This window comes from Zalophus californianus, chromosome 6 (genome assembly GCF_009762305.2).
Source record: "Zalophus californianus isolate mZalCal1 chromosome 6, mZalCal1.pri.v2, whole genome shotgun sequence".
Classification (NCBI taxonomy): domain Eukaryota; kingdom Metazoa; phylum Chordata; class Mammalia; order Carnivora; family Otariidae; genus Zalophus; species Zalophus californianus.
Genome location: NC_045600.1, coordinates 141,916,448 through 141,935,618, shown reverse-complemented (window position 1 = coordinate 141,935,618; position 19,171 = coordinate 141,916,448). Strand labels below are relative to the sequence as shown.

Genomic DNA, 19,171 nt, shown 5'->3' with positions numbered 1-19,171 from the left:
CCTACACTCCTAGAACACGGAGGGGGAGAACACTGGACCAGATGCCCAGAAATGGAAATGAACGCAGCTTGTGAGTACATGCAATTGCTCCACACTCAGAATTCTCTCCCATTCAGGATGTTCCTATTTTTGTAGGAAAAGAAAAAGTTAAAACAAAGTTACATATAAAGATAGAGCTGGAGATAAAGATCAAATACAAACACTAAATATTAAAATGTTAACAGTAGCTCTAGGTTAGAGGATTTACCAGTTAGTTGTATTTTCTTTATATACCTATCTGTGCTCCCTACATTTTCTACATGAATATTCTGGTGTGATTCTTTTTAGAGTTTTAAAAGAAAAATAATTAGTCCACAAGCTAGGTTGGTCTATTTGGATTTTACTTTTCATGGTAGAAAAACAGAGATTTAAACCTCTAGAAGATCCACCACTCTTCCCAGCTTTGCAGCAGCAGAAAGAAGTGTTAAGACAAGCTCAAACCCCATGAAGATTCCAATCCAGTAGGAAAGCTCACCATGACCAGGCTGGGTAGAGGGGAGGAGTTACTACTTTCTTTTCTGTCTCCAATGTGTAGGGAAGATGAAAATTCTAAACCAATCTCTCCTTCCAGTGGAACCAAAAGCTCCCTGCCCCTCCATGGGTTCACAGACCTCTGTTCCCACAACAATTTCCAATACATCTGTCCACAACCACCCTTTGGGTACAAGACTACCCACACCACTTACAATCTGGATACCAAGTCTGAGGAACCCCCTTTTCCAGTATTTTATTTCTAAAAATGTTATTCTTCCTCTTCCTTAAGATTCACAAACATCCAACCCACACCATACAGAATCATGCATTCTATCAATTAATAATCATGGTTGGCCACACTCTATGGAGCTTAAGTAAAGATTATGTTAACAAAAAGGATGAGTTTTCATGAGCCTGAGAAAAACAAACAGGAATTGAGGAGTAAGAGTTTGTTAATATGTCCCAGCCCTGGCCAGAAGGGGTGGGGGTGGGGGGATGGCCAGAGGACAGAACATCTGTCATTCTGCAGTTTCATTTCTCATGGCCAGTTAATACCCTGAGTTTATGCATCAGTCTCTTCCAAGTTTGGTTAGTGAGTCAGTCTGCCTGGATCCAATAAGCTCCGAGTGCCCTACAAAACTGAATTTTAGGACTATGAAACTGAGAACCAGATCCTGAAACATAGTGATCCCGCCAAAATAAAGCCACCCCCAGGATGACATCTGTCTCCACTCTCTAACTCCAACACCGACCATGGTATGTATCTGATGTATCTGATACTCTCTGATGTATCTAATACTCATCTAAAACTCTCTGTGGCTTGTAGATCAAAATCCAAACTTGACCTGCCTTTCACAGCTCCAACTCAGCTTTCCAGCCTCCTGCCCATACCAACCAAGCCTCTCATGGCTCCATGCTTTCACACACAGCTCTATCTGGACTGCCCTTTGCCTAGTCCTACTTGCCTGTAAAACTCCTACTCTTCCTCCAAAGCCCAGTTGAAAAGTCACTTCTGCCCTGAAGTCTTCCCTACTTCCCCCAGGCATTTAGTTCCTACTGCTCCCAACAGTTCTCTAACTACAGGTGCATTAGGGAACTTGTTAAGTACATTGTAGCTCATCTGTTTACTATCTGACCTCCCCTGGACACCCTGAGGTTCTGAAGGGAAGGAACTCACTTTGTATCCAAAAGTCCTAGCACAGTGTCAAGAATGAAATGGGAGATCAATGTTGAATGATTGATCACATGGAACACTGGCATTAAGTTATTTAGAGAAAAAGGGAGGGGAAAAAGTCTCAACGGAATCCAAGAATTAAATTATCTATATATTTAATCTCATCTGACGTGACCACAACATAGCTAAGAGACAGCATGAAAGTTTTAAAAATTTAGTAATTGCAACATTTGAGGTAAGTGCTACAACATCAAAAGTTTTAAAAATTTAAGTAATAATAGCAACTAACATGTGAGGTAAGTGCTACAACATCTATGTGGCTTGGTTAATCTGGCATGCACAACAGCCCTATGAGGTAGGTACTTTTATCTGCATTTACCAACCCTATGAGATAGGTACTTCGATCTGCATTTAAGCTGGGAAAAGCTTGAGGCCATTCCAAATAGGAACTGAGGCACATAAGAAATTAAACTCAAAATCATTCTGTTAGGAAGTGGCAGAAGCAAGATGCAAACTCCAGTAGTTTGGTTTGAAAGCCAGTGGACTCTGGGATCGGGGAGGCCTGGGTTTGAATCCAGATTAGGTTACAAATGTGGTTTTGGGTAAGTCATCTAGCCCCTCTGGGCTTGTATCTGTAAAAGGGGCAGGACAAGCCCTTTCTCTTGAGAGGATGAAGTTAAATATGATGTTTGCAGAAGTCTCTCCAATTGATTCTCCCAGCTAGCAGGTATTCCATAAATGCTAATTTGTCTTTCTTTCCCTTTCTAAAAGCTGCACAAAACAGACTGAGGAAAAGGATCTCCCTCAGACTGCTCTGAGGCTTTTCGAAGCAGATCAAGTAGTTAGGCCACTCAACACAGAAAGCCTCACCTTACCTGCTTATCTCAAAGTCCATTCCCCAAACAGAGGCCAGAGACCTTTTAAAATGTAAATGTCATCATGTCAATCACTTGAAACCCTTCAAAGGTTCCTAATTTCACTGGGGATACAAACCAAAGTTGAGGGAGGGGTGGGGGAGGGAGGCACTCTGTCCCCAAGGCCCCCTGTGATCTAACTCACCTCTCTACAGACTTATCTGCCCTCTCCCCCTCTCCCTCCAGCCACACAGGCCTCTTTCACTTCCTCCAACTTGCCAAGCTCCGTGCTGCTCCACACATGGTTAACTCTTAACCCTCCTTCGGGTCTTAGCCCAGACGTCACTTCCTCAGGGAAGCCTTCCCGAAGCCCCCAAATCAAATCAAGGCCAATCACTCTCAGCATTCTGCTCATCTTTCCTTACTTGAACTCAGTACAGTTTGAAATGATTACCACTTCCTTCAAAGTTTTATTCAAAAGACACCTTCTAAGAAGGCCTTCCCAGGTCACTTGAATATAAATTCAACCCCCACCCAATATCTCATATCCTCCTTCCCTCTCTTTTTTTTCCCTCCCTAGCATTTAGCCCCTTTTAAGAGGCTGCATTTTTCACTATGTACTTTATTTTACTGTCTTACACACACACACACACAGACACACACACACACACACACCAGACTGAAAGCTCCACAAGGGCAGTTATTTTTGCTTGCTTTCTTCACAGCATCTAAAACAATGCCTGGCACATATTTGTTGACAAATATTTGGTGTGGAACGAAATTTCCAGATTATTTATTATTGGGCTATCCCACTAGGCTACGAGCTCAAGCCAAAACGTACCTCTCTGGTTTACCACCATCCTCCCAACACCTAGTCCAGTGCCCAGCACATAGTAAGTGCTCAGTAAAAATTTACTGAGTGAATCAAAGCCATGACCATTGGGAAAATGGTCAAAATACGTGTGCTGGCACCGCGCTTCCCCTCTCTTTCACTGGGCAATGTACCTGTGAGTTTGAGGAAACAGACCCATGAAATCCCAGCAAGCACCCACCAGGCCAGGCATCTGTCTGTCCACATCCTGTATGCTCAGCCACACTGTACACACCAACAGATGCACCCTAGAGGCCCTGTATGAACAGAGAACTGAAGGCAGGTGGGCCAACCCTAGGCCAAATACCATCTTACCCCCAAGTCCCATTCTCCTACTGCCAGTCCTATTCTAGGCTAGTCCTGGGTGCCAGACGTGCTTCCCTCGGTGGGCCTGTGGATTTATTCCAATCCAGGACTTTTAATGCCCCCTCTGGCCTACTCAAAGAAACAGAAAGTTAAAAACCTCTGAGCAGCTCCCATAATCCTGGGGTTCTCAGGAACAGGCATACCTAAGGTCGTATGGACCCCTCCCCCTCACAGACGCTGATCCAAGGCCAGGAGGCCATCTGTCCAGCAGACGCTCCCCTGTCCTCCCTCGGGTCACATTGAGCCTCCCCCCCCACACACACACACACCCAGGTTGGCAGGAAGAGCCCCTGCAGAGAGATCATTTCCCACCCTGATCAACAGGCCTGGTCACCCCCTGAAGACCCCCAACTCTGGGGCAGGAATACCTGTCTGCTCCCGAAGAAACCTCCCCCAGGGTCAGAACTTGGGTGGAGGTGGGGGGAAGGACCGAGGGGCTCCCAAGAGGGTCGATCCCCGAAGTGTCCGCCCCAGGACGGCGCCAGCTCTCGGCGCGGCGGGGGACGGAAGGACTGACAGGGCGCCCCGGCGGGGTGAAGTGGCACCGTTATCCGCGCCCGGGCGGGGGGGCCGCGGGCTGTGGCCGAGGGCGGCCGCCTGTCCCGCGCGGGGAGGACAGCGGCGGCGGGTCGCGGCGGCGGCAGGGGCAGGCGGCCCGTCGGCCGGGGGCGGGGTGGGGTGGCGGCCGGGGCCCGCCAGGCGGCGGTCGGGGGAAGTGGCTGCCGCCTAGCCTCGGGCGGCGCGCAGGGTCCGCCCGGCTGCAGGGCCGCGGCGCGGGCGCGGGCTCGGCCCCGGCTCCGCGCGGCCCCGGCCCGCCGGCTGGGTCGGCCTCGGCGGCGGCGGCGGCCCCGGCCCGCAGGCTCCCCGCCCCGGCCCGGCCCGCGGGGGGGCGCTTACCTGGCGGCGGCGGCGGCGGCTGCAGGCCCCGGGCTCGGCCGCGCGCGTCCCCAGCGCCGGCTGCGGGAGCCACAACATGGCGACGGCGGTGGCGGGCGGGGCTGCGGCTCCGGGGGCGGAGCGGGGGCGGGAGCCGGCCTGGCGGCGGGACCCGGCTGGGGCCGCGGGCGGGGGGGCGAGGGGGGGGGGGCGGGCGGAAGGCGACTCGGACCTGGGCGCCGGCCCAGAGCCGCGCGGCGGAGGGGCTGCCCCGGCCTGGGCCCGGCCTCCGGCCTCCCGCTCCCGCCTCCGGCCTCCCGCCTCCCGCCCCGAGGCGGGCTGCGCGGCGCGGGCGGCGGCGGCGGGGCGGGGACGGCGCCGCTCACGGCTGGACCCCCGACCCCGCGCGCCCCGGCCGGACCCCCGGCCCTGCCCCGCCCGCCCCGCCCGCCCCGCCGAGCACCCGGGCGCCGCGGCTCCGGCCCCGCCGCCTCTCCCTGCGCCCTGGGCCCCTCGTCCTCCGCCGCGCCTCCCGGGCGGGGGCCTTGGGCAGGGGCCGCCGTCTCCCGCTAGAGGGACCCGAGCTGCCTCTGCGGCCGTCTCGCCCCAACCGACGGCGAGCGCCTCCGGAGCCGGGACGGCGTTCTCGTCACTTAGAACTGGCACGTAGTGGGGCCTAGCAAGAGGCTGCCAGGTGGAAGGAAGCAGAGGTGGCGCGGGCCCGGCACTTAGTGGGTGCGCCCTGAGTGTTCGGTCATTGCCGGCCTTGGGGACTTGCTCGCAGGCTTGGAGGTGGGGGGCACTCTGACGTGTCGCCTCTGGGAGAACCGTGAGACCCGCGGTGAGCAGAGTTGACGACTGGCAACCAGGACCTCCCAGGGGTAGCCTGGGAGATCTCTTGAGAGACGGGGGAAGCTCTGACTGTGCAAGGTGAGAAAGCAGAGAGGCGGACAGAAGGCCAGGAGGGTGACCGGCAGGACCTTCCAAGAACCCAGAGCACCTGGGAGCAGGCGGCCTTAAGGTGCTAGGTCAGGGTGTGGGAGCGCGCAGGCGAGGCCCTGGTGCCTGACAGTGGGCACCCACCGCTGACCGTGGAGAAATTCCTTCTGAAGAACCAGGAAAGAGATGCCAATTTGCAAGAGGGGTGGAACTAACTTTCAGCCAGGGCGGCTGTGCGCCAGGCAGTGAGCTGAGTTGAGCACTTGGGTAAGAAGTGTGTGAAGCACTGAAAGCAGTAACGGGTGACCTTTTCAGAAGTTTGGAAGTGAACCAGAGAGGCCTGTAGCTCGAGGGGTAGTAAGAGTAAAGGAGAGAGGTGATTTCTTTATCCCTCCCCCGCGCCCCAATATGAGGTGGAGCTCTCAAATAAAGGAGCTGAGAGGAGAGAATAATAAGAGAGGAGAGATGGGATAATTAATGGTGCAAGATCTTAGAAAAGGACAATGAGAGATAGGGCTGGCGGAAGGGGAGGAGGAAATCAGAGAAGAGGCACACCTCTTCCCACAAGAATTAAAGGATGCATAAGGATGGAAATATTTTGAGATGGGGAGGCATACATACTGATCCTTCCTGTTTCCTTGGATCGGCTGCCTAGATGACACCCAAAGTCATTCTGTAGGCCTTCTGGGGTTACTGTCCTTTAAAACTTAAGTGCAATTGGCTCAAACCCCTATTCCTCTTAAAGTGGGAAAGCCAGCATACCTGCCAGTGTTTCCAAAGATTCACAGGGAAACTTACATGTCTCCTAATTGTCCTATTGGCCCTAATTTTCTATTCCCAATATCCTATTATGCTATTTTAGGAAATTTGTCATTGTATCCTGGATACCACCCCATTTATACTCCCCCAAAATATAGCGTCATATGTGAAAACAAAGTACCCAATGTTATATGATTGTTAAATAAATTATAGTTTATTTGTAACCATTAAAAATCTTGTTGAAGGAAAAGATTAATGAATGGGAAATATTTGTAATTGAAAAGCACATCATAAGATGATATAATAGTAGCTTATAATATATAAATATACTATGCGTATCACAGATATCATGCCTAAATTGGATTTTTATTTTCTTCTGTGACTTCTTCAAATTTTCTTATTTTCATAGTACATTAATATTTCTCTTTAAATCAGGGAAATGATATTTTAAAGTATTTTTAAGAAAGGTGATTTTTAAGAGATCTTTATGGAGTTTAAAAGATATTAGGAATTAAGAAAGGAGGGGTGCCTGGCTGGCTCAGTTGGTAGAGCATGAGACTCAATCTCAGGGTCTTGAGTTAAAGCCCCACCGTTGGGGCTTTAACATTTTTTTTTTTTTAAGGAATCAAGAAGAAAGGAAATTGCAAATGGGTCTTTGAAGGATGGAAGGGACTTAGATCAGCAGAGATGGGCTAGTTGGGGAGGCTGCCCTCAGCAGGAGGAACACTGCAATCAAGGACACAAAATAAGAAAGGGAGGGAGTGTTCAGGGAACACCAGAGGTCAGTCTGGTTGAGGCGTAGGATTTGAGGTGGAGAAAAGTAGGAAGCTCAGTCTGGAAAAATAAGATGGGGCCATGGTCCCGAATGCCAAGCTAAACCCTTTGTAATTTACGGTTGAGAAGAACCCCTGGAGCTTGAACTGTGCAGGGATAAATTTTAAAGTAAATTTTCTTGTAACCTCTTACTTAATGAGGTTCTGGATCTCAGCCCTTCTAACTTAATGATATTTGGATATTTGATTGACTCAGAGCAGTGAGGTAGGGACAACAGTTTTTCATTCCAACTGTTTACAGAATGAGAATTGGCCCTGGCTTCTCTGCCTATCAATAACTACAATTTTTATTCACAAGGCACCAGAGTTTCAGAGAGAACAGATTAGCAAAGAGCGAGGATGAGAGGAAGAAGAAATGTGCACCTTAAACCAGTGCTTTTTTTTCTTTTTTACAACTTTCTGTGAGTTTGGCTTTTTTTAGATTCCACAGATGAGTGAGGTCATACAGCATTTGTCTTTGTCTGACTTATTTCATGTAGCATAATGCCCTCAAGATCCATTCATGTTGTCAAAAAGGGCAGGATTTCCTTCTTTTTTTATTGCTGAATAATATTCTTGGCAAACTTTTTTGACGGTGACCCTCTATACAAAATATGTTGCACATCTCAACCCAGAATATACACATGCATGTACATAAATACACCTCTGAGACAGAAGTTTCATGAAGTATTACTCTTCTGTACTGCTGCTGATACTTTCAACTTGATTATTTTTATTTCTTTTTAAACACCGCTCAGGACCTACTACACTGATTTTATGACCCACTTATAGGGGTTACAAAATGCCTCAAAGGACATTGAAAAGCGCTAGAGTATTCCCTGCTATGTTTACAGTTCTCATGTAAGTAGCCATATAGACTGTGACCTTAAGTTTGCCATGTTTACATGTCCCAGAAGTCAACAGGACCGTCAAGAGTCTCTTGGGACATGGTGAGGGCAGGGATAGAAGGGTTGACAAGAGCCATGTTTGGGTTCCTCTTCCCTTCTTAGTAAATATTTCCCGATATCAATATTTCTCGGGAACCATAAATGTTTTCTTCTTTGTTTATCTTGAGATGCAGATTGAACTTCAGACAAGGCTGAACTACCACCTGTAAACCAGAGACAACTTTTCATGTGAATCAACAGAATCAAAGACTAAAATAAAAGGGGAAATAACGTATCTTGATTGTGATAGTACACAGAAGCTAACTTATCCACCACTGTTGGACTATGATAGGGACAGTCAGTACCATTCCTTTCTTCTAAATCCAGAGCCAATGAGAAGAGGAAAATACAACTCTATCACCAACAGAGCTGAACTAAAGAATGTGGCTTGGCTGATGACTGGGAGGCTTTTTAATATTCCTGAATTAAAATTATCTCCCCCAAAACTCCGACCTCCCCCTTGAAGGGGCCTAGCAACTTTCACTGTGTGAAAGATTAGAGAAGATTGTCCTTTTTCTGAGGGCAGGCAGATCCGAATTCACCAGTTAGGTAAGTCCAGCACAAATTGTCTCCTAACTGCCCTCCTATGAAAACAAAACAAAACAGTTAGGGAATAAGGATCTATCCCTGCCCAAACAAATCGGATCTGACCCAATAGTTAGGCAGTTGAACAGAAAAGTGTATTAATGCAGTGAATTATAAAAAATGGCAAATCCATACCTTAACATCTCATCGTCACTTAAAACCTATAAGGAACACCCGTTTGCCAGTCTTCTGATGTGAAGCCAAAATTTTTCTTTCAGCAAGAGTGATGATTAGGGTGTTCTTGAGCTCTTTCTTACATAAATCCTATCCGCAGTGTATTTTCTGTGCTTTCTAATTTGTTTCTCTAAAGTTGACTAAGGACTAAAACTTCTTGCAAAGCGGTATAAGTGAAGTCTTCTTCTTTAAAAAAAAAAAATCCTTTGTAATTGTCTTACCCACATCTGGTTTGACAGTAATTTTCAACTGGCTGTTAGCTAATATTTCCAGAGCATTCAACTGACATTTCATAGAAACAACTCTCTTTTCATGCTTATGTTTCATCAGTTTGTGTAACTTAAATTAATTACACTCTGGCATACGGTCATAGGAGGTTTGGGACCAAACACAACAGACTCTTGTTAGGCATCTAACTCAAATGGTAGGAAGAAGTGTGTAGGAATTCCAGAGATGAAAGCATTAAGTAGGTCATGGGTAGTAGTCAGTATGTTTAGTTGGAGGGAATAGAAAGTGTTGATTCCAGAGAGTCCATTAAAAGAGAGCCGTTAATGCTCATTAGACTAGTATGACCAACTCTGTGTGCATATATCTTAACCTTCTTCCATCATTTATCCATTTTATAAGCCCCTCAAAATCACTGTCTCTCCATTCCCATTTAGCTAAACATGGCTTTAAATGGCTTTGGATTGGTATGGCTATCAAAGAAATTCAAATGGTAACATTGCGTACTGCATTAGCAAAATATACATACCTTGTACACTTTCCAGTCTTAATAAGATGATGTAATTGATACATTCAGAGAAAGCTGTGATGTGAATTGGCATTATCCCTTTAGGAAGCAATTGACCATACTTCTGAAGAGCCTTAAAAGAGATGTGGCCCTTTTGACTCATCAATACCACTCCTGGAAACTTTTCCTTGAGAAATAACCCTCCCCCAAAGAGGATAGCCGCATGTACAATATTTACTGTAGCCTTACTTGTGGTAGTGAAAGTTGGAGTAACTTATGGTACGTAACATTGTTTAACCTAACCACTGATTACATATTATTTAGAAAAAGATACATTTTGTTCCATTACACTAAGAACCTGAAACTGAATTGTATACTTTAGAAGGCTGAATTTTGTGAATCATATCTCAACTTTTCAAAAAAAGATACAATTCTGTATTTTTGCTTTTGTATCAGCCAAGATCAGCAGGAAACAGATGGCCTGCTAAAAATGTGTAACTGGAGGGAGTTAATGAAGGGACAGTGTAGAAAGAGACAAGCAGGGTTGAGGGAAACCAACAAAGGATAGTGAAGCACCCCAGGGCTAGAATCTGTGGAGAAGGCATCATCAGCCATAGACTAAGTGAGAACAATAGCTGCAGGAAAGAGAGAGCCCATAGGAACTTGCAGGAATACAGCCCTACCTCTCTCTCTTGCCCTCAGGTCTCCTGTGGTACCTCCCCCACTGGCTGAACCCAAGAGGAAACCTAAGTGGAAGTGAGCCCAGATGACAGTGTCCTTCAAGGCTAGGCTCTGGGAAAGAACGGAAGGTGGATCTGGAAAGACAAAGGCAGAATATCTAGCAGGTATGTGATCATAGAATAATGTGAGAACTGTCGAAGCATATGGCCAAGGATCTTAAGGGAATCCAGAAAACCAGGGTTTCCAGAGAGGAAAAGTGGAGGTAGCTGGAGAGCAGATAGAGTAGGTGGTGGGAACAAGAAAGATCGTTAACTGAGGCTGGGGCAAGGATGAGAGACAGAAGCAGGCACATTTTATTTTTTGGCCAAATACTTAGCTGGAGACTGAGCTCTGGAAGAGATTAATAGGAGATACAGGAGCTAAATTAGACCAGGGCATCGGAAATTCTTCCCCTATTGGCTATTATCCTGTATTTCTCCTTCCTAGCTAAACTGCATGCGTTCAACAAATAATTGCTTAGTACCTATCATGTGCCAGGAACCGTTAGGCCCTGGGGATTGAGGAGGGAACAAAATTAACATCCTTGCTGTCCTGCAGTTTACATCCTGGTGGGGGGAGACAGACCGTAGATAAGTAAATATGTTAAGGAATGATCAGTGTTATTAAAAAAAAAAATGTGGGAGAGCAGGGAAATAAAATTCTGCCCATTCTATATCTTAAAAACCTTGATTTAGACCACACAGCTCCCCCCCCCCCCCGCCACACACACACACCAGAGCTCCTGAGTAAATTAGACCTTGTGTATCTCTCACCTGGACAAAGGTCATTATACCTTCCTCCCTCCATCACCCTCCAACCAGTCCTCCACTCTGTGGGGAGGATCTTCCTGAAATGAATCATGTCAGTGCCCTGCTTAAAATCCTCCAATGCTCTTGTTTGCCTGCAGTGTGGAATACTGTCTAACCTCCTTATCATGGACCTTTTCTTAACTTCTCAGTCCATCACATGCCTCTACCTCTCCCACTCTCCTCTTCTGCCCACACTAATTGTCTGCAGTTTACCGGCCATGCCACACTGTCTCTCATATCCGTATGTTTGTTCGTGCTGCTCTTTCCCCTTGGAGGACCCTCCCATTCCCTCCACCTTCACCAGAATTTGGCAATCCCCTCTTTACGCTTCTAAACCCCTTAGCAATCACCTCTTTGGTCAAGCTCCCCTGACCTTCCCAGGTGTGAGGGAGCATCTCCCAGCTCCCTCTTTCGTGTTATGTCTTATGGGTACCTATGAATGCATTTATCATACCATGTAATCTTATTTCTTAGATCTCAAGATGAACAGAACTGGGTTTGGAGCACCTGGGGGTGGCTCAGTTGGTTGAGGCACATTTTATTTTTTGGTCAAATACTTAGCTGGAGACTGAGCTCTGGAAGAGATTCAAAGGAGATACAGGAGCTAAATTAGACCAGAGCATTGGAAATTCTTCCCCTATTGGCTATTACCCTATATTTCTTCAGCTCCGGTCATAATCTTGGGGTCCTGGGATCGAGCTCCTCATCCAGCTCCATGCTCAGTGGAGAGTCTGCTTCTCTCTCTCCCTTTTCCTCTGTGCCTCCCCCCTCACATAAATAAGTAAAATCTTTAAATATAATCCATGGGTCAGAATCCTACATTATTGGTACATGTGTGACCCTCTTTTGTTACTAATCACCCACCCTAAAAACTAGGATTGACAACTTATACATATTCCCCCCCACACACACCCCATGCTAAATCTTGTGTTTATCATTTTCTGGCTTCTAAAAATATTTTTATCTAGCAAATATTTTTTAAATCAATTTTTAAATTGCCCTAGCTTTGATTTCATGGATATGTGGAATCTAAAAAAAAAACAACAACAACAACAAAACAAATGAACAAACAAAAAACAGAAACAGACTAGTAAATACAGAGAACGAAAGGTTGCCAGCAGGGAGGGGGAGGAGGGGGGGGGACAAAATGGGTGAAAGGGAGTGGAAGATACAGGCTTCCAGTTATGGGATAAGTAAGTCATGAGTATGGAAGGTACAGTGTAGGGAATGTAGGGGACAGTTTGGTAGTAGCTTGATGTGGTAACCGATGGTAGCAACACTTGTGGTGGGCCCAGCATAAGGAGTAGAGCTGTCAAACCACTGTGTGGTGCACCTGAAACTGAATGTAACATTGTGTGTGTCAACTATACTTCAATTACAAAAATTACCCTAGCTTTATAAAAATGTTAAAAAGTTTTGCTTTTTAAAAAAGGTGAGATTGAAGGTGCTTATATATCTTTACTAGCCATATATGTATGTATATATATATATACATATATATAGGATTTACTAACTACATATATATATACATATATATATATAGGATTTACTAACTACATATATATATACATATATATATGTATATATATAGGATTTTATTTATTTATTTGTCAGAGAGAGAGACAGAGGCAGGCAGAGGGAGAATCAGGCTCCCCACCAAGCAAGGAGCCTGATGTGGGGCTGGATCCCAGGACCCCAGGATCATAACCTGAGCTGAAGGCAGACGCTCAACCGACTGAGTCACCCATGCTTCCCTACTAGCTATATATACTTCCTCTTGTGAAATATTTTTGCCCATTTTCTATTAGTTTTTTTATCCTTTTCTCATTAATGTTCAGGATTTCCTTATGTGTTCTCTTTTTTTTTAAAGATTTTTTTTTATTTATTTATTTGAGAGAGAGAGAGAATGAGAGATAGAGAGCATGAGAGGCAAGAGGTTCAGAGGGAGAAGCAGACTCCCTGCTCAGCAGGGAGCCCGATGTGGGACTCGATCCCGGGACTCCAGGATCATGACCTGAGCCGAAGGCAGTAGATCAACCAACTGAGCCACCCAGGCGCCCCTCCTTATGTGTTCTCTTAATGTTCCTTTAGAGTTTTTTCCCCTTAGAATTCAAGTACACAGAAAAAGTTTAATTTCTAGAAATTTATATATGTCTATATATTTACATATACACATAAGTGTATACTTGTGTATGTGAACCTACATACATAGTCCCAACACATGTATTTTAGTTGCTTTCTTTATTAAAGGGTATCATTCCCTACATAATATCCTGGGACTTCTTTTTTTTTTTTTAAGATTATGTTTATTTGACAGAGAGAGAGAGAGCACAAGCAGGGGGAGAGGGAGAGGGAGAAGCAGGCTCCCCACTGAGCAGGGAGCCCAACACAGGACTCAGTCCCAGGACCCGAGGACCATGACCTGAGCTGAAGGCAGATACTTAACCGACTGAGCCACACAGGTGCCCCAATCCTGGGACTTATTTTTTACTTTCCATGTTGCATCGCTAAGATTTATCTCGGGCATGCTGCAAGTAGCTGAGTTTATTTACTGTGGCTGCTGTAGATTATTCTAGAGTGTGAATACACTCATATTACTTTGCCCCTTGTGGCAGAGGCTCTTGGTACCCTGTGTTCTTCCCTATGGCTCACCTCTGATTTTAGCCAAATACATCATGGCCAGTTTCATGGGAGCTCCCAAACACTGACAATTCCTACTGTTCGTGTTAGGCCTTGGGTTTCTCCAATTTCTGCTTCAGGCCCTTCTCTGCCGCAAGAGCTTCCTAGCATCTCCTCAGGCATGGCCTGACGGTAAGGAGAGTTAACCCTCAACTAATGGGGGACGTGAGCCAAGGGATAAAAGCCCCAGGTTCCCATCCTTCAGATGGACAATTCTGGGAGCCATTTTGTATGCTTCTCAGAGGCATCCACAGAATCACATGCCCCAAGTCAGCTTTTCTTCCTCCTCTGCCTCAGCCTTCTGTCCTTCACTCCTGCTGCCTAAGATCACTTCCCAAATAAACAACCTGCCCCCAAGTCCTTGACCCAGTCTCTGCTTTTGAGGAACTCAAACTAATACAGCCAATGTCCTGATAATGAGCGTTCGGACTGTTGCAGGGTTTTGCTATTGCAAAAGTGCTGCTAAGAAAATTTGTGTAAAGCCCACTGGTACACAGGTACAGGAATTTCTCTTGTGTATTTATATAGGAGTAGAAATGCTGGGTCAAAGGCTAAATCAACTTTCAACTCTACAAGATAATTCCAAACTGTTTACCAAAGTGCTTTTTACCAATTCATAGTTTCAACAACATCATATATGGAATCCTATTGCTCCATATCCTCTCCGACACTTGGTATGGTCAGATTTCTTAATTTTCAACACTCAAACGGGTATCAAATGAAATCTCATTGTGGTCTTAATCTGTACTTCCTGATGATTCATGAGATTGAACAGGGCTTCATATATTTATTGACCATAATGTTTCATCATCTGGGAAATGTCTATTCTTAGCTTTTGCTCGTTTTTCTGTTGGTTGATTGTCCTTTCCTCATTAATTTCACTAATTCTTTTTTTAAATTTTTATTTATGTAATCTCTACCCCGCATGTGGGGCTTGAACTCACAACCCCAATGCTTCACCAACTGAACCAGCCAGGCACCCCTAATTTTACTAATTCTTGGACAGTTATGGGTTTTTACCCCTTGGCACTCAGGTGCTCAGAATTGAATTAATCACAGTCTTTACTGGATAAGACCTTTTTTTCTGGTTACAAAATCAAGGCACGCTGTCATAAAAGGAAGATGTAAAGAACACAGACACATCTAGCTTCGAGAAAGTCTTCTTTCTGGCAGTTCCACCCCACCTCTGAGCAGGAATAACTCCCGCGAGTTTGTTATCCCATATTTTGGAGATTTTGTTTTCACGAATGTCTCCCAAATCAGGTAGTTTCTCGAAAGTAAGGACTGTGTTGTGATGCCCGTATTCCCAGCTCCAGGAGAAGTACTGGCTTGGATCAGGAATGTAACACATCACTGCTGAACTAACTCCTGAAAGGTGGTTCAGAACAGAAGTTTTTAAAGGTACAAGACTTCAGTTTGAACAGAAGACTCAGGTAGGAGACAAATGGAGGATAGTACTGGTAAAACGTTCTGAGGCTTGATTACTTAAAGTCTTAGCCGTTGAGCCAAAGTGTTTGATTTTTATCTTGGAGGCAGCCCTCCGAAGAGGCACTCAAGGCCACTTTGGGTGCAGGGAGGTTATTTGTTCTTATGTTTTTATCAGCGACAGAATTAAAATAAAACACTGACAATCTAGTCATCTAAAAGCAGTGTACAGGATGTAAGGGAGGAGGTTGGGGAAAATAAAACCAAAGATAGAGGAATGAATGAATCAAGAAGTTATTAACTTTTTTGGGGGGGACCCAGAGTCCAATGAAAAATTCATGAAAACTGGGCCTTTTTTCAGAAAATAGACATAAACCTCAGCCCTTGCACTTTATTTATTTTTTTTTAAGTTTTATTTAAGTCATCTGGACACCCAATGTGGGGCTTGAACTCATGACCCCAAGATCAAGAGTCGCATGCTCCACCGACCAAGTCAGCCAGGCGCCCCAGCCCTTGCACTTTTTAAGAACCTTTGATCAGTGGGTTATTCTTTAAAAAAAAAAAAAAAAAAAAAAAAGATGTTATTTATTCATTTGACACAGAGAGAGAGTGAGAGAGAGAGAGAGCATGAGCGGGTGGAGGGGCAGAGGGAGAAGCAGGCTCCCCGCAGAGCAGGGCTCCATCCCAGGACACTGGGATCCTGACCTGAGCTGAAGGCAGATGCTTAACCCACTGAGCCACCCAGACGCCCCGATCAGTGGGCTGGCTATTCTAAGAGCGAGAGATGAAGAACCTGAACTGTGATGGCAGAATGTGTTCATTCACTCAGACATGTTGATGTGTCTCCTACTAGATGCAAGGCACAGTGCCGAGTGCTGGGCACACACACCATCCAGTTTAAAGCATGGAGTACAGTGTGGCATGTTTGTCAACAGCACGGACTCTGTGCTCAAGTGTTTGGTTGCAAACCCCTGCCAGGTGACCTTGGCTAATTTGTGAAATCCATCTGTACTCTGCAGGTGTTTCACAGAGACAGCCCTATCACCACCCTCATCATCAAGGGAATCACACATCCCAATAAAGCACTTAGAATTCAAGGCATGGAGGGAGCCCTTGGCAGAGCCTTAAGGCAGAAACCAGAGTGGAGAGCAAAAGGAGGAAGCAGAGAGCATGGGCTTGATTTCAAGAGCTTTGGCTAAAATGGAGGAGGGGCGAGAAGGCAGTAACTAGAGCGGGAGGTGAGGGCAAGGAATGGGTGAGATCCCAAACGCTGTGGGGAGGACATAGTGGAGTGGGAGAGGCTGAAGGCAAATCACCGATGATCTGTTGTTTCCCCTAAAGGTGCCCAGAAGGCAGACAGGAGGGCTCTAGGGCAGAGGTGGGAGGGTCTGGCTTTAGCTGGGAAGACACTTCTGCTTGTGCACTGGAGGGGAGGAGTCAACTATGGTGTGGCTGCAGGTGCTGGCTCCAAAGTAACCACAGGCCAGGGTGAAGGAATGTCACCCATGGGGGAGGGGCGGGGAGTGGAGGCTGATGGGAGGTCTGAGGAGAGGGGACAAGTGGCCAGCTGACCTGACCGAGCATTTTAAAGGGGGGCTAGACAGGAAGTAGAGAAGGTAAGGAGATTGCCAGGGATTCCTCAGAACTGGTGAGTTTATAAGGACACAGATCCTTCCATTGGTCATCAGAGCTACGGGAGGAGAAGAGCATCTAAAGAAAGGGCAGTGAGTGGTGAGTGAAGTCGGGAAGAATGGGGACCCACAGGAGACCGCTGGATTTGCCAACTGACTGGTGACTACTGAAGTGATCTCAAGGATCACTCTAATGTCAGAGCAGATGACACATGGCTTGGAAGAAAGGAGGGAAGGAACAGCAGTAAACTACCCCAATCCGAGATCTGATGATGGAATGAAGGGGAAAGTAACACATTAACCAAAGAGAGAGTCGAGTGGGGCATATTTTTCTTTCTAAAAGTCAGGAGAGACACCTCTGTGGACCCGTATGTACATGTATAATTTTTTAAGGCAAAGGCAGTGGTTGTAGCTGCTGGCGGGAAAGGGGGGGGTGAGGCTCCAGGTCAGCGGGGAATGACGCAAGCATGATATGGTAATGAACAGCTCCTCTAGGCCAGGTGTTTTCCAGAAGACTCTGTCTTCCCCAATACACAGAGGAGAAAACTGAGGCTCAGAGAAGTTACTTGCCCCAAATTACCCTGCTAGTATGTGACAGAGCCAGGATTTAAGCCTAGGTCATATCACTCCAAAGCGCCAATGCTTACCGACCCCTGTCCCACAGAGAGGCAGAAACGTCGACACTACTGAGGAGGAAGAAGACCTCCCTTGGTACCCAGGAAAGGAAGAAAGACTTGGAAGACATATGTGTGCTTAAGATTTTGTGTTCGTTTAGAGTTATTCTCCTTCCCACTCACCTGTATAAGCATATGGACTTTTAAAGTTGGCATGATTGAAAATAAATAAATTAAATAAATAAATAAATAAATAAATAAATATTAAAAAATAAAGTTGGCATGATTGAGAAAGCATAACTTGACATTGAAAAAAGAATCAATCTTCCCTTCATTCAGGAGAACGGAGGGGAAACAGTTTGTATATGTTGGCAAGTTGTTTATTACAGTGATCAGTGATCGACTTGAGGCATTTTGTGATATATTTTTCATCTATCAATATTTTCTTTTTTTTAAGATTTTATTCATCTATTTGTCAGAGAGAGAGAGAGAGAGAGCACATGCAGAGGGAGCGGCAGAGGGAGAAGCATGTTCCCCGCTGAGCAGGGAGCCCAATGCGGGGCTCGATCCCAGAACCCTGGGGATCATGACCTGAGCCGAAGGCAGAATCTCTGAACCACCCAGGCGCCCCTATCAGTATTTTCGGATAGGTGATTTCAAAATCACTGCCTAAAGAACAGATCTCATTTCTTTTTGCCAAACTCCCACATGCAGGGAACACAGAGAAAACCAAAACCAAACCATAGCCCAAAGGGAACTGTGTAGCCTTAGGTCAGGTCCCAGCCCAGGGCGAGAGACAGAAACCAAGAGCTGTGGTAAGTAACTGGGCAAACTGGTCAGGACACAGGGAGCAGACCCTATTGCCACACTAACGTCCCAGCCCCAGAGGCCACACCAAAGGCAGTGAAGAAAATGCCTGAGTTCAAGGGCATCTAGCAGACCAGAAAAGGACTGAAAAAAGCAACTCTGAGCAGAAAGAAGGTAGCCACCTGACGCCGCTTTGCAAACTAACCTCTCCGTGCCCACAAAGGCCATTTTAAGTCATCCAGTGACCTGTTAAAAACAGTGAAAAGAAACAAGTGAAATCAAACTTTAACTATATCGGAAGTACTAGTGGGGCACCGGCCGGCTCAGTCAGTGGAGCATGTGACTCTTGATCTCAGGGTCCTGAACTCAAGCCCCATGTTGGGCATGGAGCTTACTTCATTAAAAAAAGAAGAAGTATTATCATTTCACATTGTAATCAAATGGCCAATAATTTAAATTCCTTTTTTCATGCTAAGTCTTCAAGATCTAGAATGTGTCTTTTTTTTTTTATTATTCATTTGAGAGAGAGACAGAGAGAGCACAAGCAGGGGAAGGGGCAGAGGGAGAAGCAGGCTCCCCACTGAGCTGGGACCCTGACATGGGGCTCTATCCCAGGACCCTGAGATCATGACTGGAGCCAAAGGCAGACGCTTAACCATCTGAGTCACCCAGGCGCCCCTGGAGTGCGTCTTGCACTTGCAGTACATCTCAATCCAAACTAGCCTCCTTTCAAGTGGTCAGTGGCCTCTGTGGCTAGAGGCCTTGGTGTCAGTCAATACAGGCTTAGAGAAAACCATACTTAACATTCTGGCATGAAAGCATTTTCTCTCTATATCTTTTCTTTTATCTTTCTTTTAAAACATGTTCAACTGGGAAGGGCTGG

General features: G+C 46.1%; 1 protein-coding gene and 1 long non-coding RNA gene across 7 annotated transcripts in view; one reads left to right on the top strand and one right to left on the bottom strand.

Annotated features, from left to right (window-relative positions):
- Nucleotides 1-4,853, bottom strand: part of ZNF592 (zinc finger protein 592) — a 49,512-nt gene extending 44,659 nt beyond the window's left edge. For 2 of the 6 annotated variants that reach the window (XM_027571168.2, XM_027571169.2), the window contains exon 1: nt 4,676-4,853. The gene's annotated coding sequence lies outside the window, so the exon portion shown is untranslated. Of the gene's footprint in view, nt 1-4,146; nt 4,347-4,675 lie in introns of those variants that run through there. The other 4 variants (XM_027571162.2, XM_027571165.2, XM_027571164.2 and 1 more) reach the window with 2 other exon arrangements.
- A 240-nt stretch (nt 4,854-5,093) lies between these two features.
- On the top strand, nt 5,094-17,720 carry LOC113909426. The gene is made up of 5 exons (XR_003515731.2): nt 5,094-5,584; nt 8,246-8,660; nt 10,306-10,448; nt 15,122-15,244; nt 17,532-17,720. It is a non-coding gene; the product is annotated as an uncharacterized LOC113909426 (long non-coding RNA).
- Nucleotides 17,721-19,171: the final 1,451 nt, after the last annotated feature.